This window comes from Drosophila virilis, chromosome 2 (assembly GCF_030788295.1).
Source record: "Drosophila virilis strain 15010-1051.87 chromosome 2, Dvir_AGI_RSII-ME, whole genome shotgun sequence".
Classification (NCBI taxonomy): domain Eukaryota; kingdom Metazoa; phylum Arthropoda; class Insecta; order Diptera; family Drosophilidae; genus Drosophila; species Drosophila virilis.
Genome location: NC_091544.1, coordinates 3,047,007 through 3,070,529, shown reverse-complemented (window position 1 = coordinate 3,070,529; position 23,523 = coordinate 3,047,007). Strand labels below are relative to the sequence as shown.

The window sequence follows — 23,523 nt, the reverse complement described above, 5'->3', positions numbered from 1 at the left end:
TGACAACAAACCCGTCGTGGCACTCGCAGACGCAAGACGCAGCGCGCTTCAGTCCGATCACAAAAGTGAAAATAGCAAAAAAAAAAAAAAAAAAAATACTACAAAAAAAACATAAAAAACCACAACAACAACATTTAAATATTCGAAGAAGCGAAATACAAAACAGAAACTGTTTAAAAAATCCGCGTGCCAGCTAAAAATGTAAATACATCTGCTCTACAGATTTCTAAAATTGATTACAAATGTAAGCTAACATATGTTAAAGCGAGCAGCGATAGCTGCATATTAGAAGCACGCAATCTGTTAGCACAATAATTTTTGCTGCCAATGCTTCAAATACTGTCAAATCTAATCATTACATAAGCGTGGACTAAATAATCATTTGGCCTCCTCGTCTAATTACATATGCTACACGCCAGCTACGTGACAAACATTTTAAACGCCCAAAGGTCGCCCCAAATTAGCCATGGAAAAGTTTGGCCGCCAACTAAACAAATTATGTTTTCTTCAAAATGTGTGCCCAACATAAAAAACTGCAGTGGGAAATTTTTTATCAAAATGCCTAACTCCTAACAAATTTATCAAACGAGGGTCACACTTTTTTATAAAAAAAAATATGATAACATTTCCATAAATGCATATTAATTCTGTATTTTTTTGTCGATCTTCATTTCAATAACATTGTTAAACGTGGAAAATTTTTTATGAATTTTGTAAAATACCTAAAAACGTTTCTAAAAATATCGTTATATTAAAAGCCAGAGCGAGGGTCAAACAGACTTTTGTACGCATGTCGGAAAAACAAGAAAAAAAATAATAATAATAAATTCAAAAATGCAAATTAACACAATATAATTTGGTCGATCTAACTCTAAAAAACTTTTGACGAGCCTTTGAAATAAAATATTTAAATGTCATGCCTTAATATGCTAGAAATACCAAATCTTTTAAAAATTCTTAAATATAAGTGAAAGAAGCACAAGAAACGGAATTCATTATTTTGTTGTTAATATTTAGCATAATGGACAGTTGATTAGCAATGCAAAACGTGTTTGAAATATTTTTTAAGCAGATCAATTAACTAATTTATGTTTAAATATTTTTTTTTTTTTTTGTTAAATATGTCACCTGAGCAACTCGAACGGGTTGCAAAGACAACAACAAAATGAAGCTCTTACAAAGTTAGCATAATTAATCGATTTATAAATTCTGTTTTACAAATCAAGCGTAGTCCATAGAATTGAACCAGCGACTGGTTCACGCAGTCGAGATCTCTTTTAGTTTCCGGTCCATGTGTGGGGCAGTAGGATGCCCGGATGCCGAAATGGGTAAATATACCCAAGTATATTTGTTTACCTGACTATTTAAAAACGGCACGCTTAATTAATAATAATAACTGTGCACGGCAACAGCAGCGACAACAAAAACTCTGTCAATTGCTAAGGGCGTCTGTTTCCGCAAATTATTATCGCTTGTTCAGACGGGCAAGCCCGGCGGGGTCGCAATCGCATTAGCATCAGTTTTTGGCCGCACAATTGCCCAGAAAATTCATAGAGAAAATTAATTAGTGACATTATAAATAAAGCATAAACATTTTGCTGGCAAATCATTTGACATTCAGCCGCGCACAGGCGACCAGCGAATTACGCAGCGAAATAAAGTACAAAAAATAAAAAACAACAACAACAAAACAGAAATAAACAGAAAACAAGAATTAAAAATAAAAAACACAAAACGAAATCGAAATCAAAACAAAAATTCGAAATTCTGAACGATGCCGGTCGCATAAGCGCAACACTAGCCGGTCACGTGGTCAGGGGGGGTTAATCAAGTTGCACCCCCCCCCCCCCTCCACACTCCTCCCCGCCTCTCTACAACCATCCCTGCCCGACTGACTGTCACATAATTTGCGGTCATTGCGATTGCCTTTTGCTGCTCGTTTCTTGTCTCTTGTTTCTTGTGCTCTTTGTGCTCGCTGTTCATCACTTATTGCATTTGTGCGGCGTCACAAAGAAGACGGCGCGGGGCGGCAGTGGGCGTGTCACGTGTGGCGGCCGTTGGCACAGGAAATCATTTGCCGCAGCTGCGCTCACAGCCTGGCAGCAGACGGCCGACCGATGCATAAATAAATACAAATAACAAATAATGCATTAATTTTGTTATATTCAAAACAAATAAGTAGTTGAAATTTGTTGTTCAACAACGTCTTTGGCGTCTGGTGAAATTGAAAATGTATTTTTAGATGAGAATCAACAAAGTGACTTAAAATATTTTTATGTGCGCTACGCGCTAATTGATCAATCAAATATAACAAAAATCTACATATGTATATCCTCTCTTTCCACCTCTTCCCTCTGCCAACCCGCCAGACGCAGCCAACGCAAAATTGTGTTAATTTCAAACTGGAATTGGATTAAAGGTAAGTGTGAATTAATGATGTGCCATTGGCGAAACTATTGGGAAATCTCACTTAGAGCATTGGGTGAATCATTTAACAGGCGACACTCTTGCAAATTTATTCAAGGCATCCACAGATACACACACACACACACACGCACGCACACACTTATATGCACTTGCAGACAAAGAATAGATAGCAGTGTGTGCGGTGGGTGGTGGGAGGGTGCGTTCACGGCATCTACTGCTAAGCATGAAACATTTTGCAATGCGTTTGTCATGCAATTTTAATCGCAATTGCATTTTTAATTTTCCTCTTCCACCTGACGCTGGCGCTCCTCGCCCAAGGAAAGAAAAAGAAAGATGGGAAAAAAAGAACAGAAATAAAAGCAAATAAATATTAAATGCAATACACTCAATACACAGACAAGAGACAACGGCAGCGCAGCAGCAGCAGCAACGTCAACAGCAACGTCAGCAGCAGCAGCGGCAGCAGCAGCGGCAGCGGCAGTCAACTGACACGCAGACGGCCCGTGGGCAGAGAACGACACGACAAAGCACAGGGGCAGCAGTGCGGGGAGGCGCGATAGAACATAGTTTATAGAGAACTTTGACTAGCGGGTTTACTAACACATTGACATAGAGCGCATGCAGAAATGCGACTGTGGGGTCGACAGGATGCGAATCGGCACATTTGCATAAATCTACATTTTAACCATTTTTATGCTGGTTTCTTAGTTCTTAGTGAAAAGGAGTATATTGGTTTTATGAAAAATAAACGTAGATGAAACGATATGGGGCATAAAGAAAATGGGTGAGTACAAAAAAACTCAAAGCCTGTCAAGTTAATAAGCCGAGGCAGAGTATTGGGCAGTCGATTCAACCTGACTGCAACAGGTGTACTTATTATGTTTGCCAGCAGGCGCACCTTAATACATTAGCACGCAATATAGTATGCAACGAATTTATTTTCTTGTGCAACGTCAAAGACGCATTTGCGTTAAGGCTTACGCAACGCGCATTTAATGAGCCGCATTAACTATAACCGTCCGCTGTCAAACTATGTGACATTGCCCAACACTGTCAGCCTGTCAGCTTGTCAAACCAGGATTAACCTTTACATAAATATGACAGCAGCCGCCAAAGGAGAGGGGCAGCCGCGACAGGATACCACAGCAGAAGGGAGCCAACCAAATACACAGTCGCACACACACACACACACACACACGCACACTCACACCATCATTCATTAAGTATAAATATTTATGAGCTTTCAATTGAATGCATAAATTGCATAAAATATTGATGTTCATATTGCGTCATTTTTTAAATTAACCACCGAATGGTTTTATATGCCCTATATTCCTTTTTTAAAAAGTAGTTAAGATAGTTTAAGAAAAGGAGTCAAAAAAATGTTTGTCTGGTCCGAATTTTTATTTATTTGCCTTATATTATTTTTTTTAGAATCGATTCTGTTTATTTACCTATTATTAATTTTTATTTATTACCCGAATATAGGGTATTTCAAAGTTAGGCACTCTCTAAAATAATCAATCTTATTTCCTACATTTATATTTAATTGCCTTATCAGGATGTTGTTAAGCTTTCTGGACATTTTTGTAATGAAAAAAAATGTTTTCCACAATAAATTCCCATACCAGAGACTCTTCGCCACGCTTAAATATTATTTTTAATGATAATATTTTATTACCAATAATTTTTTACAATCTGAACATATGGAAAATATGTAAGAAGGGTATAATGGTTACATGCAAATGTATACAACAGGCAGACAGCGACATCTTCGACCCCCTTAAGTATATATATTCTTGAACTAACCGTGTCGACTTTTCAATATGAACACGTCAATCTCTTAACCTATAAGAACTAGAGAAACATCAATTTTAATTGGAAATGTAGCCCCAATTTAAAGGCAGCTCCGTGGAGGCTCGAGTTCGATCCCAGGTGCAACAAATCTATATACCTTTGCAGACCTCACAAAGTATACATACATATATATAAATATATTTTTGATCAGTATGAACAACCAAGTCGATATAGCCATGACCGTCTGTCTGTCTGTCTGTTTGTTTCTTTGCGAACGAGTCTCTGAGTTTTAAAGCTATCGTCATGAAAGTTTGACGCGTCCGTCTTTCTGTTTCACGCAGTACATATGTCGGCTGGATCGGACCATATATCATATATATCATATGCTCTTCCCAAGGTATTAAATCTACGGCGTGACTAAGATAGCCGTTCTCTCCTATTTTATAATGCTAGTTATATTCCTTGTAGGTGATATAAAAGCGAGAGCATTGGCCAAATGCCTTCTGGTTTTGTAATAAGAATTTTCAGGGTATCTTCTAGTCGGATAATCGCGACTACAGCACTTTTACTTTTTAAAAAAAGAAAAGCGATTACAGCACTCTTACTTAAAAATGAAATTCTGCAGATTCCAATTTATAATTGCTTTAAGCTGCAAATATTTCAAAAAAAGAAAGTTTCTCTTAAAATAATTTTTTTCATTCGCATGTTCGCATGCTATTTCCGCCAATTTGCGACAAGTTGTATTTCACAGAATCACTTGATATTCAATAAAACCTTATAAATGGCTGTACGTATAAGCTTGAAGCAGATCGGAGCTCTTAAACTGCGGACCCACAATCTTTGATCCCGATATTATACAAGGCTTGCGTCATAAAATGATTCATTCGCCTGATTATACTTATATACTATGTACAAATTTTATAGCCACTTACCCGCTCGAATAAACAAAAGTTGTTGCATACAAAGTTGTTTGAAATAACTATTAAAAACACACAGCAGCGCACTTTAAGCCGGAATTGTAAAATTGAAGAATAATATTTCGCTAAAATTAAAAAGAATTGATACGCAATTGATATATATATTTACATATAATGGACGGCTTTTACAAAATGATTATATGTTTCCATTTTGAACCAAAACGTACAATAAATGTGCATTCATTCATTTATTCATTCATTCCTTTTTGTTACACACAAATATTTTTTCAACCGAAAAGTCGCTTGCAAAACGCGCGCGCTTTTTCGTACCTAGCGACTTTGCGTGCGCGTTTTTTAATTACTACAATTTGCTAAGTACTCAATTTGCATGGCACTTCAAGCACGGCAAAGGTTGGCAGCACACAACACAAGCAACAAGCACAAAAACAACAAGCAAACATGCTCTAATCGGGAGTGACCGACTAGCAGTTACCCTGAGACGGGAACTAAGCGGAACTTTACAATCGTTCTATAATTAAACGAATCAGTTGGATTTTTTTCCATTGCCACCAACAAACCAAACTTGCCAATGGAATACAGAAATGTGATGTTTTAAAATGCAACATTTTTTGATTTCATTAACTTTACTGTTTATAGTCAGATCATATAAATTAAAGATGATATAAATTAACAATAACAAAATAATTAAAAAAAAAAAGAAGATCCTTATAAAAATGTCAGGGACAAAACATGTCATTGAGCATGCATAACCTATGCGATATTTCGCTGTGTTATTACTCTGTAAATAGCTGCATATGGGAGAACATTATGAACCAGTCGTACGTTGGATATACTTAAATACTATACTAGGGCCTAGCTTTAGTGTTCTACAGACGGAGTAAACAGATGGACAGACAGGCTAACAGGTGTATATGGCCAGAGGAACTTAGCTTCAGCGATGCTTCCTTCGAGCAGTTACATACATTTGCACAGACCCAATTCACCCTTTCCAGTGGATTCAGCGAAAGCATCACGTGTTCAGCGCATTCGCGTGACAAACAATTAGTTCAGTTCAAATTGTTGCTATTGTTTTTGCTGTTGTTGCTGTCAATTTCTTGATTCGAACGGTGTTCGAGCTGCAAATTATGTCAAAAGCAGTTAGCATTAACACCTTGGTCAAGTAGTTTGTTGTTGCTTGTTTTTTTTTTTACAAATTTTGTATATTACCTGCTGTAATTGAAAATACACAAAAAGACCTCTAATTGTAATTAATTTGAAACGCGTTCCACAGCGCTGACCGCTTCTAAGGTCATAAATGTACCTTAAAATGAGCCGGTTAAAAAATCTGCCATATCATTGTTAGTTAGATAATTAATTAAACGCGGCACTTTAATAGCCGAAATGCTGTGCTTTGATGATGCTGTTGTTGTTGATGGATTGTTTGTCACATGATGCAAATTCAAGTGTCGCAAAATAAAAAAAAAACTTGTTTCGAATATTCATTAGTGCGAACGTGCCCAATGCTAGCCACTTCTGACTAATCAATAGAAAATCGCAAGAGACAAAGTTCAACGACTGCTAAAAAGAGTTCGCTGATTGATTGCATATGACCCAAATTGAATTGCAAATCGATTCGGCCAAATAGCAGCGCGCATTTAGTGCAAACATGCAAACAGAAATCGAATTACAATCGAACAAACAAACGAACAGCCGAACGACTGTAAAACAGCAACAAACATGCAACATGCAACTTTGCAACATGCATGTTCCCAGCAATTATCAATGCAATTCAATAAAAATGCATTTGCCAGAGCTGCATTTGTATTGGCGGGCATTGAACTACACTACAGGCACACACACATGCACACAAAGGGCGTCTTGCAACTTAACCTGTTCCAATGCAACAACAACAACAACATTAGGAAACGCCACAAATTAAAAAAAGCCCCGCTTGCACCTTGTTACCTGACCTGCGTCAAGTTCCGGCCAGAGCACGCCCCGCCCACTTACCTGGCGCTCGCAGACAGCAGTGATAAATACGACGACAACAGACCAACAAGGTGCATCCTCTGCTTCTGCCTGTTGTTGGCTGTCATTTCAGCTACATTTGGAAAAAGTTGAGCCACAGCCATTTGGCTTAAGCTCTACAGCCCCCAACCCCTTTGTCCAGCTATATCTTTGAGTGCACTAATGCACTGAAAAAAAATAAATTAAATACAAAAATGTAAGTCCCTAAAATGTATTTAGGTATTTAATTCATAAGCACCAATAATTTCATTAGATGCGATTATCAGTTCAATTATTGTGAAGATTTAGCATAAATAATACTTGATTAATAAACAAATTGTTTATTATTACATAAATTATATGCTCTAGCAGAAATTACGCGGCTTTGCTCTGATCAAAGGCAATCTTTTTAAAATTTTGGTAGCACTTAATTTTTCTTTTTTTAATTCCCTCCAACTTCTGGCTGCCTAGCTCTAGGCATTTCCATCATTCCATATGAAAGAAGTTAAAAGTTCTCACCTATTAATATTTAAAAATAATATGTATTGTGCCTAACTAGGTGGAAATTGCCAATGCATACATATAAAAAAAGGACCAAAGAAAATAAATAATAATATAATAATAACATTGTATAAAAAGCACCCATTTCTGTTCTTCTTTTTCGTGCTTAATCAAGTCTGCGACCAGCGACCTCTCTTTAGCTGGTCCGACCCTAAGATACATAATTATCGCTGAGTCAAGACGTCACATTCTGCGTTGTATTTTATGTTTTTCCAACAAGTTATGAACACTTGGAGTTTTAATTTCCCTGAATTTCGTCTGACTATCGAAACCAGAGGCAGTCTCTAGCGGAGCTTGACTCATTGATAACACATCAGTCAGTCCTTCATATATCAATTGCGTATATATCAATAGATCAATAGTTGTATAATTAATTTGGTGCGTATTATTAAAAGTTCAAGTAATTTTTTTGAAGTGCACTCCAAACATGATTATATATATTCCGCCTCGCTGAATTATTCCATGCGCCACTTGGGAAGCCCCCTCCGACTGCCCCTGCCACGCCCCCAGCACACATACAGCAGTTAGTTAAAAGTTTTTTGAAGTCCGAGTCGGGAACGTGCACGAAATTGTAGCGCGTCTCTAATCATAAAGCGCTGCATGGTTTGCATTTTAATTGCGCTTTTATGGTCGAATCATTTATTTAGGAAAGACATTTGAAAAAGCATAGAAGCAAATTTGTTGCTCAATAACAATTTGAATGCATTTTGGGGCATTGCAGCAACTATTGCGATTCAATAGTCTTGCATATCCTTTGCGTTTGTCGACGCGAAATGGCATTGATGCCAAAAGGGCTGCTGAGTGTGTTTATTGAATATAAAATTGTGCAAACTTTTGGCGCCATTTTATGATTGCCGCAATCAGAGGCTGCAGTTGTTGCCGTAATCCAAAGAAATTGGCCGAGGGTGGAGCAGAAATTGTCGAAACCAAATCAGCCGTAGCAAATCCATAACAAAGTAATCAATGAAAGCTGCAAGCAAGCACTGACAAACAAGTCGGAAGCCAAAAAAAAAAAAACCGTTTCTTGTGGCTGCAATTTGTTGGCCAACACGCCAAGCAGCCAACAAGCCAACAAGCCAACGAACCAACCAGCCAAATCAAACAAGCAACTGGGACAGCGCCGATTTGCCATTCCTGTCCGCCTTTCTGGCTTCCTTTCAGCTGCAACCTAGAGCTACTCGCTCGGCTTCTTGGAGTGCGCCTCAATAGCAACAAAAAGCAGCAGAATAGTTTTGTGCTAAAGTTCGCCACCGAAGTTATCAGGCTGGCATTGGCTTTGCTTTATGTGACTAGGCAGATGATTGCAATTGCAATTGCAATTGCAATTGTTGTTGCTGTTGCTATTGCTGCCGGCAACTAATTGAATTGCTTGTTAGCAACACACAACAACAAAGGCCGATTGTACGTCTCTCTGCACACTATTTTGTTTTTACCCTTGTATACCCTTAGAGAAGGTATTTTAAGTTGGTCGTGAAATGTGTAACGCATCGAAGAAGACTACATAAGTTTTTGATCAGTATCAACAGACGAGTCGAAATAGTCATGTCCGTCTGTCTGTCTCTTTGCAAACTTTAGGGCATACCCTATAAAAGATTATAGGTTTCTAGCTTCACTAGTTCCCAACGCATCGGACTACCCTGTCATATATAGCTCTATGAACAGAATGTGTCGAAACATGAGTTTTTTCATTAAAAATATTTCCGTTTATCTCCAGTTAGGGGCTTTATACTTCTGCTCACATATCTGCAATTCTGTAAGCCACATGTATACAAGGGTTATTTTATTTAAGGATACTTCCTTACTTTTTGTTTTTTTTTTTTTTTTTTGTTTTAGACAACAGCCTAGAGCCTGTGAGGCAACATTTAAGGTATTTGATATTCTCATCAAGTTTCTCTTAAAAACTTTTTTCATGACGTTTATTCGGCCCACAATGCAAGCTAATGCCTTACGCCTTTATAACTAATATAATTATTATTTATATAATACAGCAATAAACTATTTATATTTTTAATAGCACTAGCTATGATAACCTCAAACAGTTTACAGGGTAGTTTTAAGTCGGGCAGCCCTGCTGTTGCGTATTACTTGGCACAAGCTATTGTAAGCTGCGCTTGTAGTCTGCAGTCGACATTTTTGTGCGAGAGCTAATTTTAGAAAACCGCGCACGTGGCGTATGTGTAATATGCAGTACGCACTGTTGGGTGTTTGCATTTTGCATTTTGATAAAGTAGTTTGTATATTTTGCCTGCATAATGCCATCAAGCTGAAAGTAGTCCTGCCGCTGACTGAACACAAGTGCTGCGGTGTTGTCGTTGACATGACGGCAACGCCTTGTAGCCTTATAGAATGCACGGCACGCAAGATTCTCATAAAAATTAGAGCCTGCACCGAGCTGAGTCTGGTCGATTCAAGCTGAGTTGAACTGGGGGCCTCAAGTGTGCGGCAAGTGCATGTTGCATGCAACATTGCTATTTATGAACTCAACGAGGCTGCCACACCCTACGCTCGCTGTGTTGTATGCGGCCCAACATGCACCATAAATCGCAGCAGATAAATTTCATTCTCGGATTTCGTTTTGCTTTTACCACCACGGCGGCTTACATAGCTGGGCTCTGTCTGCCCTTTGGCCAGCCAAGAAAATATTATTTAGCATACTCTAACAAAAAGACGATGCCATTAACTATGCTCAGCTGTTTGTGGCGAAAAAGCTAAACGCTAAATTTCTTTTGAGTTTTTATAATTTAATATTTTAATAAAACTTTAAATATAAATATGAATAAAACACAAAACATAAATATAATAAATAAATCTGGTGGGATTTGAACACAGAACCCAACTGTCGCTTTACTCTATCGTTGCTTGACACTTGTAATTCCCAACAAGTCAAAGCTGCAACAGGGAGTTAAGAATTTGGATTTATAGAGCAAGATCTACTATTAATAGAGTCGGGAAATTATTAACAACTGATTTTTTGGACGATAGACAATGTAGTTTGTTGGTTTTCAGATATTAAGAGAATTTCATATTATAACCAATGCTCGTAATATTTATTATTCCTTATTATTGAACTTTGCTGTGCAACCAAGCTTTTGTTTTTTCGAAACTTTTGATATATATATATTTTGATGTGCATTTGGTATAGTATTTCGAATTCGGTGCGTCAAAAATGTGCATTCTTTCAGTTTTGCAGACTGGATTAAAATCGTTTTCATGCTCCTTCGCCGGGCACACAGCACACAGTTGCCCATTTTATTTATGTCAATCTGTGTGTGGCTGTACTTGTTGTACTTGTTGGCCGTTGGCTTGGCTTGGCAGCAGAACTTGGCCTGGCAGTAGGCCCGGGCAGTGCACACTCTATATATATATATATGTATATATGCAAGAAAATAAATAAATAAAAATAAATAATCAGCTGGCAGCGACAGCAAAGAGGCACGCCCTCTTCCTGCAGCTCGTTTGTCGGGTGCGGCGGGCAAAAAGGTGGCGAAAAATGAATGCCAGTCGTTGGGCGATGTTGCATTATTGTTGCTATTTAATTATTTATATGCTATTTTTTAATTTTTCACTTTAAATACCACTGATAGTTTTCAGTGGCTGTTGCGTCGCTGTTATTTATTTATTTTCTTTGTAGCACTTTGCATTTTTAATGCATTTAAATTAATTACATTCTTAATGTGACCATAATCCCTGCCATGCGTTAAATGACTTTTATATTTTTATTATTTGGCCAACGCCTCATTCAAGGCCGAACTAAAGCCTTGCAAACGCTGTAAATAGTGGATTACTTATGCAGCTTACATAGAACATGCACAAGTTTTTGCATTAAGCAAATAACATTTGCTTTTGAGCACTCTTCAAAGCTCTCTGTCTAAACAGAAAGGTTGAGAAGGGAGTCAGCTGATTTTCCAATGTAAACTGAATATTTAAACAGATAATTAAGTTTGCGCTTATTAATACTTAATAGACTTTAAATAGAGCAATAAATAGCGCTGCACGCCGCGTTTATCAGTCGTATCTTTCAATATTTCAATATGGAACCATTAAAAAAAATTAATAACGAATGGCAAATTACAATTTCATATAGTACAACGTCAATTGAATCAGCGAGGGGAGTGCAACTGCCAGGATAACATACAGCTTGAGCCGCAATAAAATCCTGTAGCAATTACCAATTTTTTTTTTTTTTTTTTTTGCTGCTACTGATGCTCTTGGCCACATTTGCAACACGCATTTAATTGCTTGTCAGTGCGGCACATAGCAGCACAGTTCTTGTTATTATTGTTGTTGCTGCTGTTGTTGTTGTTATTATTATTGTGGCTGGGGCATTTAATTTGCTGAACAGCGTGCGCTTGTCACAATAAAAATCAGTCAAGTGCAATTTAACCCCGGCGAATGCACCACGCACAGTGGACGCTAAATATATTTGTAACAGCATAAGCAGGAGTAAGCCTTTCTATGTGATTCTCAAAATGTCAAGCATCAATAAGGCTTTTTCACTAGCTATCAAAGAGCTGACGCTTAATCTCGCTCGCACGCTATCTTGCAGCTTTCGCCTTTCTATGTGATTCTCAAAATGTCAAGCATCCTTAAAGCTTTGTCTTTAGCTATAAAAGAGCTGTCTCTTTAGCCCACTCTCACGATGTCTTGCAACTATCACCTGTCTATACGATTTTCATGAATTTATGTAGTGCTTGCAGACTTCATGTCTTTTATTGAACTTATCAAAAATAAGCATACGCACCTTCTACTGTAAAAATGTACATTATTAGGCCACATCAGTCATTGATTTTTAAACTGTGATACAATCAAAAGTGACCACTGTGCGACGGCGGTTGTCCGCACTTTGTTAGCCTCGACAGTGGCGAGGGCTTTGGGCTCATTGGTGTGCCATTGCACTACCAATGGCTGTGACAGTTGCATTTGCAGTAGCCGTGGCGGTGGCTGTAAGTGGTTCGCCGTTGAAATGCCTTTGGCCCGCGTATGGAATTTTTGACAGCCCATACAGAGAGTCGACTGCCCATGCCGAATAACAAGCAAACATGAGAATTCAATTTGTTAATAAAATAAATCGGTACAATTTAAAAGCCCAGCAAGGCCCTGCGAGTGAAATTATAACCACAGCTGTTCAATCGATTTCTTAATGTCAGGTGCACTAAATAATGTATTTGCTTACATATATTATTTCAAAGGTTTTAATTTACAGTAAAAAGCAGATACTTTAAACCATCAGCCCGATCAAGTTTATTTTCTATATACAAGCGCATGTTGAAAGATGATTGATTGAATGCTGATTTTTTATTGGTAAAAGAACGATATAATAATTAATTGAGAAGCAATTATTTTGCAGAGCATTATTGAAATAATTTATGGCGTATGATTAATATATTGTTTTTTGTCATGTAATCTGTGTCGGGCAAATTTGTTTCATTCAAATGTTTGGCAATTCAAGGTAACTGAATCAATTAATTTAATTAAATTCACAGAAATTATTTGTTTGCATCTCCTGAGCACATCAATCTGCGATTACAACTAATTGGGCTTTTGTCAAGACTCTTTAAAAACTAGTCGAAACTATCAAATTTGTACATTAAAAAAATTTGTTTTCTAATTGTGGAATTGTTTGATCGAAAATTGGGCAACCAATAATTACACAAACTGGCAGGCAAAATGCTTTTAGCAATTCACGTGATGAGTTTTTGACATTTTTTATTATTGTTTGTTTGTTTTTTATCTGCAAAATACAATTTATATACGGCTTTTCAATGGCGAGTGTGACATTTTACACGCGAAAAACACGCTGATATGCGATGACTGACAAGATAAAGTCACTTGACATAAAAATAGACGATTGTTTAGTGTTGTTCTTGTTGCTGCCCTTGGGTGAGCCAACATTGTCTCAATTTGTGTTTTGTTTAATTTCATTCGATGAGATACAAAATCGAGTGCATTTTAAATAAATAGCAAGCTTTTTTTCATATGACATCCGCTGCGGGATCTGTTATGAATGTTCGTAACTCTTGCAATTAGCGTCAAGCGTGGTTGTTATCGCAATATGATTGACTTCAAGCACACACCTACGCTCAGCTACACTTAGCTTATATAAACTTTCATAACTCTCTGACACACGTTGGTTATTTGTTTGTTTAGGTTCAAAGTTAATTAAATGTGAAATACAATCTTTGGCAAGCATGCAAACCCAATTATATGCCTGTGTTTATACAAAATGCACATTATCAACTATATTTTTGGCTAACCTGAATTGTTCGTGCTCTGCACACGTACTGTCTAACCTGAACAGAGAAGTAAACGACAACGATTCAATATGCGACAGACAAGCTCAAATATTGGCACTCTCCATTTCGATTGAACAATCTTTGGGGGGAACTTTCGCTGGCTGGATTGTTCTTTTGTGCGACCAATTAACCAGCTGCAAGTGATAATAACAGCTGCTAATGATAACAACAAAAAGAAAAGCAACAATTGAACACAAACAAGATGCTCGACAAAGACGTCTAAACACAACGACGTCATGGCAGCAATTAGTCATTCACAAAAGTTAAAGTTGTTGTACTGCAAGCAGTTAAAATTTAATTAACGACGTTGCAGAAAATTAGCATAAATTATTTAATTAAAGGTAAGTGCCAGCCGCGACTAGCCGAGATAAGAGGCACACAGAAGAGAGCTGCTCGGCAGGCAGCTGGCGCGTAGTTAACAGAATCATGTGTTAATTTTTTAATGGCATTTTATATAAATTTTTTAACGCCCGGCCGTACCACACCCCTTGTTCTCTTTTCACATGTGGAGCCTTCTGTCTAATTGGTTGACTGCATTTAAATTCACATAAAATGTTTTGCCAAAACAATTCTATTTAATTGGCTAATGAATTTAAATACGCTTGACATAAATTGCTAAACAAACTTGTTAAATGCATGAAATTGCGTATAAACTCGCCTCGCTTTCACATTGTGCGCAATTAAATGGTATAGTTTTGTTTTTATTTTTGTGTACGCTCTACCAAATAAAATGGCCAAAACGAGAGGACAAAGCATTTTACAAATTCAATATAAAAACTTTATACAGGATAACTTCCAGTCGAACACATTTCGCCAGATAAATCCTACTTGTTGTTCATGTTTATTTATATCAGCATTACGCAAATGTATTGTATATACGAAAGAGCGACATTTGCCGGACTTAACACAAATTCTATAATATTTAATGCTGCTCTCGTTAGCCAGCCAACAATGATGGCCAAAACTGAGGAGAGGGCAAAAAGTGTGCACAATTAGTTTCATTTGTTGCTCTTGCCGTTGTTTTATGGTAAATAAATAGAAACCGCAGCGAAACTATTGTTATAAAAACATTTTCATTGCGTTTTCAATATGCACAATGAGAGGGCGAAATTGCAAATTGATTTGTGAGGTTTTACAAAAAAAAAAATAAATAAAAAAACGCATTCACTCGGCTTTTATGCTGACCAACCCCTACTCCCCGCCCCTTGCCGTCACTTCTGCACTGCAATAAAGAACTTCAACTTTTTTGCGGGCTCATGCATTTTTAATCATGCTTTCAAATGCAGCATATTTAAGTCCAATATAAATAAATATTTATGCAAATTTAATTAACTTAAGCGTGTATTTGTGTTAAGTTTAAAAATGGGTAATAACAGAGTTGGAGTGCTCTAGACGAAAGTGCCTGACTATAGGATACCCTAAACCCAACGCTGAGCTACCTTTGAAATAATTCTAGATTCCTTTTACACACACACACACACATACATCCCTGGGCCCCATACCATAGAAAATGCTTTGATGAATAACTTTGTGATATTGTCAAGACGTAAAAAGAGATAGAAATACTAATGATCTCCAAGATTATATATCAAATAGATCAAAGAATGTCATTGAGCATTAAAATGGACCATTAATCGCGCAAAGAGGAAAATCTGTTTTCAAAATACCAAGTCTATCAATGATACGGAATATTCAAGCTGTATCTATACTAAATACTAAATATTGCCAAGGTTTCACCTCAAATGAAAAATGATTGCAATGACATTAATTATACGAACAGGCGAACATGACTTAATCAAATCGACGCTAAGCCCGATTATATGGTCGAAGATGCTTTCTTCTGCCTTTTAGATAAATTGAACAGAGCGATTTAATTATATATTGAATATCAAAAATTGAAACCAATTAAAAAACAAGTAGAAACAAGTTTGCCGTTTAATAGCAGCTTAAACAAACAACCTGCCAAGTCAATTAAGAGCTTGACTTTTGCGATTAGAAGCCACATGAGCGTAGCCAGATAATCGAACTCTATTGTTAACCGATCGATAAATAATATTGTATTCCGATTCAACTAAAAGAGCCTCTCTTCTTGATCAGCAGAGTCGATCCAGCCCTGTCCGACCATCTTCGTCCATCCGACTGTCCGTCCGTAAGTATGAACGCAAGAATCTTAGAATTCTCTCGTCTGCAGTCACCAAACTGTACATGTCGCTTCTAGAATAGTAAAAATTCAAATCAAGTATCTTTCATTTTATAACTATCGCCAATTTCCCCCCGCTAAAAGCGTATAGCTATAAATCAAGTAAATAAACCAATTTGTATAGCCGACTGATATAAATATTCCATAGCACTATAAGATCTACTGTTAAAAATTTCATAAAGATCAGTTAAGAAGCACAAAAGTTGTTAAAGACAATGTGTGGTTATATGTGTACACACACATTCACGCATGTCTTTATTGAATTCTATTAATAGCATTGCAATTGCAATTGTACTGCATTCTGTGCTGCATATGTACTGCTATTTAAATTGTTTTTTTTTTTAGTATCAATAAGTTGTTGGTTTAGCTGTTTAGTAAAGGCGGCGGTCTATTAAGAGTTCGAGTCCCGTCGAAGGGACTATTTCTTTATTTGTCAATTTACTTGTATTCCTGCTAAAGCAAACGAGCTCGTAGCGCGAGCTGTATTTGGTGTTGGTAACAGAGGGTTCAGGGTATTCCATATACGGGAGCTCCCGACTTTATATATCTACAGATAACATAATAGTATTACAATCCGTAATCGATATTAGCAATGGGTATTGAGGTAGCATACGATAATAAGTTGGCACAACAAAACAAAATATGATTTATAATACGTTCGACAGAGTTGGCAAAGGTAACTAAAATAAGCAGTATATAAATATTTAACTAGAATGTTTACATGTTTGCCTGCCGGGCTTATCTTTATAGTGTTTTAGCACAGAAACATTCATTTGTGTAAATCTCAAAGCTGCTAAATGTCACAGTCGTAATTCAATTTTTTTTTTTTATGGAAGCAGAATTCCACAACAATATAGCGTACTACGCAACCTCCATAGCTTATCTTAAGAAAAATATAAATTTTTGCGCTAGCCAAAAGACAATGCTGCAGCAGTTAGGTGAGATCAGTTTCCGATTATTTAAATTAAATATTTGGAGAGTTTGCGTCAGTAACTCTTATTATTTTGGCAAAACATTTAAGAGAACATTTGCCATTGTTTCAAGCAAATTCTTTGCATGTGACGGCTTCATGTTGCCAACTTATGACGCAGACGAAGCAACAGCTGCTGTCTTTTGTTGCTTTCTGTGATGTTTGTACCCCAAACCTAATGCATATGCTTAGACAGGGTATACTGTATTGTTTCAAGTGTATGTAACAGCCGACCGATGCACATGTTCTTGATCAGGATGATAAGCTTGTGCCGATCTAGCCATGTCAAACTGTCGAAAATTTGAAAAGGTCCCATTCCGGCATCGTATTTTCTCGTGTATATATATATATATATATATATATATATATCGTGTATATATATGTATATATATATATATATATCTTTATGAATACCAAAATTGCGCGCAAAATTGTAAATCAAAAGAAAAGGAATTTTAAAAGGCAGGAAATTTCGAACTGTAAGCCCTTTTGTATGCCATATACAAGCCTCTACAAAATGATCAGACTATAAGTACCGAAGTTCATCACACATCACGCAATTTTATAGCTGTGTGTCTAACGAAGAAAGAAGCACAGCGTCAAGCGAGGAGCAAGGGAAATGCTTTTAGGTTTCTTATAAAAGGAAACTAGAATGTTTATAATGGAAACTGGGTGATTCAGGGTCATTCTCCAAGTCGTGTACTCCCCATTTATACACTGTCTTGTTTATTTTCTGGCCAGCAACAATTGCTGACTGTGTATTCTTGTTTGCTTATGAGTTGACGTAACATGAAGTCCTGTTTAAGTTGAAATCAAAAATTGCAAATGCAAAAACCTTTTAGCGCAACGTTAATTTTAATAAACTCAAAAACTTTGGCCTAAAACTCGAGAGTTGGCCCATAAATTCTATGGAATTTGGGTTAGGCTGCGTTAAGCTGCCCGCCAACAGCATTATTTTCGGCTTGTGTACAATGTGTTACTAATGAAAATTTATGAAGTTCGCACTTGGAAAATATAAAAATGAGCGCATTACTTAAAATTATGGAGTTACAACTTTTGTTTCAAATGAAATTATGGCTCATTATTTTACGATAAGCTGAAGTGTAGCACATAAATTATGCTACAAGAGCTCCGATTCAGACTGCTAGCTAATCCAATATTTTACAGAGCTGCAGCAATTCATCGAACAAAACGAATTGCCGAATGAAGGATATGTGCCGGGCTCCAAATCATAGTCTGACAGGGTCAGCACATTTCTCATTCAAGATTAATGAGCCACACGCTGAGATAAGTCCAGCGAGTTTCCAAGTAATCTGTGATAACGCTGCGTATACTTTATGACGGCAACAGCACACCTGCTGTGAAAAAGAAAAACAAAACAAAAAAAAACACTTCCGTTGCATTTCGAGACTCAGTTGTCAAAAAATGTAGATACAATCTTCCGCCATATCAGCTTGTGGTTACATGCAAATGATGCGAGATTAAATGCTTTTTTATGATTTCATAGATGGGCAAACATTTGCCAGTTGTCTGGTAAGATTCCAGTTAACTTATTGCCTAATGCAGAATCATAAAAGGCAAACGATAAAAGATTGTTCACCAGAAAAACAGCTGCTAAAATCAGCTGTCACAGTACCTAACACATATTTGTATATATGTATATGTATATATTTGTATAAATATTTTCACCGTAAATTACGCGAGTCGGCCGACGCCGGAGGCACCATAAAGCCCTAGGCGTCTTATAAATACGGAACTGGAATTCCGACAGCGTCATTCCATTTTCAATTTGTAACCGTAAGGTCGCGACTAACAGACTCCCGGAGTGCGTATTAAGCTCAAAGGAAAAACCCCAAAAGTGCCAGATATAACAAATAACACTCTAACAGGTGAGTGCCCACTGTATAAGCTATTGTACGAGATTTCAATTGATCGATTTAGTCAGCGATTACCATATCGTCATATTACCTACCTGTTTGAACAGTTGTCGATTATTCCATTTAGCATTTAGCGCATGTGGCACAAGTCGACATTAATTTTTGGGTGATTCAGTTCTCGTTCATACGATAACTCATAACGCAATATTGTTTCGGTTTGCTTTTAATTTGACCATAGTCTATTTTTGGTGCTCGTTTAAAAGGAGGTTTACAACCCGATGTCAGCCCTGATAAACGACCATCAACTGAGCAGCATCAGGTCACCTACTTTACGATACGGTTCGGCAGCTATACTCAGATAATCAGATGCCCTCATGATCAATTTGATTTAGAACTCTAATAATTTCTTTCCGAACGGCAATCGAGTGATCTCCAAGACAAAAGTACATTAGTCAAGGATAATTTATAATTTTCAGGCATATATCAGATTGTGCACTGCATAAACCAAGTAGTTTATCACGTTATGTCACGCATAAACTCAGTAATTCACATGATCTGAATACCTTTCCTAACTCTCCGATATTAACGAGAATATTCTATATTTAGGCTAGCATATTAGCAGCACTTGAACAAGCTTTTTGTTACCTTCAAATAGTTAATAATGTTTAATAAGTTTAAGGCAAATAAGATCAGATTATGCACTGCATAAACCAAGTATTTTATCTAAGCTAGCCATAACTAAAAATTGAGCAATGAGAATAGCTTCCCATGTTTTTGAAGTTTAATTCCCAAATATATCACGTTATGTCACGCATAAACTAAGTAATTCACATGATCTGAATAGCACTCCGAACTCTCCGATATTAACGAGAATATTCCATATTTAGCCTAGCCTTTTAGTAGCACTTGAGCAAGCGTTGCGTTACCTTCAAAGACGAAAACGTGTACGAAATGTCTACAGGCGAGCTGGGCAAATATTTTGGGTAAATCACCGACAGAAATTGTGTTTATTAGTGCAAGTGTTTTTTTTTTCTTTCGGTTTCTGTTTTGTTATTTTTATTTTAATCCGGAAAATTCGGTTATGCTGTTGGCAAGTTTCATGTTGAGAGACAAGCGTCTTAATGAGTGAACAACAATTAAAATGTCGACAATCTGAAGTCTATGCAAATTAACTTACTTTGCTGGCAACTTCATTTGAATTCGTTACGTATGCGAGCTGAGTTTTGGGGGCGTGGCCAAGGAAATGCCAAAGGGCAACCGGCAGCAGCAACAATAACAAAAGCGGGCGACAACGGCAAACAACACCCTGCTGGGGTAAAATATGATGTGACCGAAACGGGACCTGAGAAAAACAACAACAAGAACCACTTCCGTTTCCCGTCAACATACACAAACACAAGAGTCCAGGGTAGTTGCTGCTGCCGCTGCTGCTGCTGCTGTCAATCAAGACGTGCAACGTTTTTAGCATAAATACAAACCGACTTTGTTGTTGTTGCCACACAAGCTGCTGTTGTCAAACTTTATTGTTGTGCCTTGTTGTGTGTGTTGTTGTGTAATTGCTGTTACGCTTTTCCAAGTTATTAAGTGACTTTGTTGCTGTTGCTGCTGCTGTTGCAACATAATCTTCTGATTATGACAAGTTGCTTGAATTTTGCTGCTGTCCCAAGCGCAACGCAAATTACACTCGACAAGTTTATACTGTATGTGCGCGTGTGTGCGTGCGTGTATGTGTGTGCGTGTCCGCGTTGCCTACTTTCAGGCTATCCCCTAATTAATGGGCAGAAATTAATTCAAGTCTGGCTGCCGCTGCCAGTTTGCAATTGAAATTCTTGGAATGCAACACTCGCCGCCAACTGTTGCGTTCCGCATTACCATCGACAGGTAATTGCCTTTAATAATTAATTGAAACTGGAAGCGTACATAAATTTGTGCAACTGATATACGCGAATGTCTCACCTGTCAAATGCAACAGATGCGTTATTTGAATGACATGCTTATCATACACCCTGTACGCTTGGCTAAATCAAAGCGGGTATGTTCGAGTCGAATAATTAATATCCGTATTGCCCATATATATAAATAATATTCAAAATGTAAGTGGAAGCAAATGATTAACAATATATACAAAATATATATAATAATTCTGTTGAATTTGAACCAGTGACCTTCCGCTTAGTAGTTCGAGCCACGTGATCACTTTCAAGGAAATTCTTTTATGTAAAGATTATGGAAATGATAAATACATAGTGTAAAAATGCTGACAAAATTATGTTCAATTGAAAAGACATAATTTGATCTTAAAGACAAATTCCACAATGCTAAAAAAATGTTACATGTTCAAATTTCACATTTTGGTGTTCCATTGGCAAGTGTCGGTTTTCGGTAACATGTGAGTGGCAAAAGTACCGCTTCTTTAAATAAACAGTCACAACAGTTGACAAGTGTGAAAAATGTGTTTTCTTATAAGAAAACGTACAAAGACACATTTTTACATTTCTTTTTTAATGTGACATTCGCATAAAAATGTGAAATCTGCACAGTGGAAGCTATCAACATAAAAAAAAAACAAATATATGAATCTATGTCAAACATATATATACAGGGTATTCGGAAATGTAGTCAGTGTTACACTTGATTTGGTTTTTGCACATGCGTAGGTGTTAATGATGCTTTCAACTGCCGCACGAAGTGGCATTGAAATTGGCTAATTGCACACTTTTTACCGTCAATTAAGCGCCAGGCAGGGGAATGCGGCAGCCCAACACATTATCAGATGCAGATACAGATACAGATACAGATACACACACATAGATACACACGCATACGTTGTAAAGAGAGCTCATTTATGACATTAATTGCATATTGATAGTGTTTATTTATTTGTTGTAGCTGTTTGTTTAACTGCCAGCTACTTTTGTAATTGCAGCTGGTTATATTTGTCTTAATCAATCAATCAATTAATCTATGAATGAATTAATTATGGAAGCGCAGTCTGCGACACTTTTAACGCAAATCGCTTTTGGCCAACTTCATTTTGTAAGCATATCATTAGCATTAGGAATTTGCTAGTCGAGTCAATTGTTGGTGCTCAAGTTGTCAACACTTTGCCAACTGTTAAATGCAATTTGTGTCTCATGAATATTTATGCCAAATAAGTATAATTAAATATGCTAATTACAGCTGATTGTACGCAAATAATTTGTACAATCATTTGAAATTATAATTCGGGCTCCGAAAAATAACAACAGCAGCCCGTCCAGAAAGGATAACACGCATTTTTAAGCTAACAATTTAGCATAAATTCAAATGAAATCTTCAACAATGTTGCGCGGGGCCGTGACAACAAGCTGCCGGGCAACTGTTGCCAATTTAAGCAGCAGCAACACGAACACAAAAAAAAAAAATATGTGGACAAGAATTAAATAAATTACTTTGTTGCCCGAGCAAAGTTTTAGCTGGCAGCAAACAATTTGTGCAGCTGCCACATGCAGCAGCCGAAAGGGGCGCACCTGCCACATGGCTGACTAGCCATTTTTACCTGTCGTGGCTGCATAGAACATTTTGTCTCTTATCTTGGCACAGTTAGTGTAGGGCGCGATCTGCATATTGGCCAGCAGCAGCAGCAGCAGCAGCAGATGACACGAAAAACGTTGAGCCAACTAATTTTTTTATCAACTCAAATGAATTAAAGTTTTAATAACTGGCAAGGGCAGACGCTTTCCGGACTCCAGCGTACTAGCCAAGTTAATTGAAAATCTAATGGCTAGTCGCAAGGATCCGTTTACAGGCAGCCTAATTGCAAAAGTGCATCAAAGCAAATTGCTACCAACTATTGACAAGCGCCAACGAAACGTTGACTGGCCGTAAAAGCAAACTGAAATTGACAGATAGATAATTGCGAACGAACATTGTTTAAAAAAGGTTGCCGAATACTAAACACCCTTCTATATATGTATATATATACTAAATATAATGTTTCGAGCAGCACACGAAAGCGTAACAAATGCCTTTTTAAATTTACATTTTTGCTAAATATATTCAAAATATTACATAAAGTGTGGAAAGCAAAAAGATATTGAAATATTTGGAAAATTAAACTAAAATCTATGTGAATTAAAAGTCCGTTGTTGATAAGATTTTGCCCATGCGTGATTTTGATAAAGATCTATTAAATAATTAAACAAGTTTTCAATACAAGCATTTATGCAACGATAATTTTCAAAGTATTTGCATACTAAGGTGACCCTAAAATGCAGAATAAAAATAATTTACAGGCCAGTAAAAGACAATTAGTTAGGCTTGATTCTGATTAACAATTTATATAGTTTATGGGTTCATGTGTGCTGAAATCTATTTTAAATTTCATGACAAGCACATAATACCCAGGTGAAGAGCAACTAATATTATAAAATACAGCATAAGTTGCTTATGCAATTTAGTAATTCATAAAGCAAATGTCAATCTTGACACGCAC

General features: G+C 37.0%; 1 protein-coding gene across 5 annotated transcripts in view; it reads left to right on the top strand.

The window, feature by feature from the left end:
• Positions 1-23,523, top strand: part of LOC6635016 (sodium-coupled monocarboxylate transporter 2) — a 43,910-nt gene continuing 20,387 nt past the window's right edge. Inside the window, exons 1-2 of one of the 5 annotated variants that reach the window (XM_032438935.2) lie at positions 1-201; positions 2,370-2,419. The gene's annotated coding sequence lies outside the window, so the exon portion shown is untranslated. Of the gene's footprint in view, positions 245-2,363; positions 2,420-18,933; positions 19,062-23,523 lie in introns of those variants that run through there. The other 4 variants (XM_015169348.3, XM_070206874.1, XM_070206873.1 and 1 more) reach the window with 4 other exon arrangements.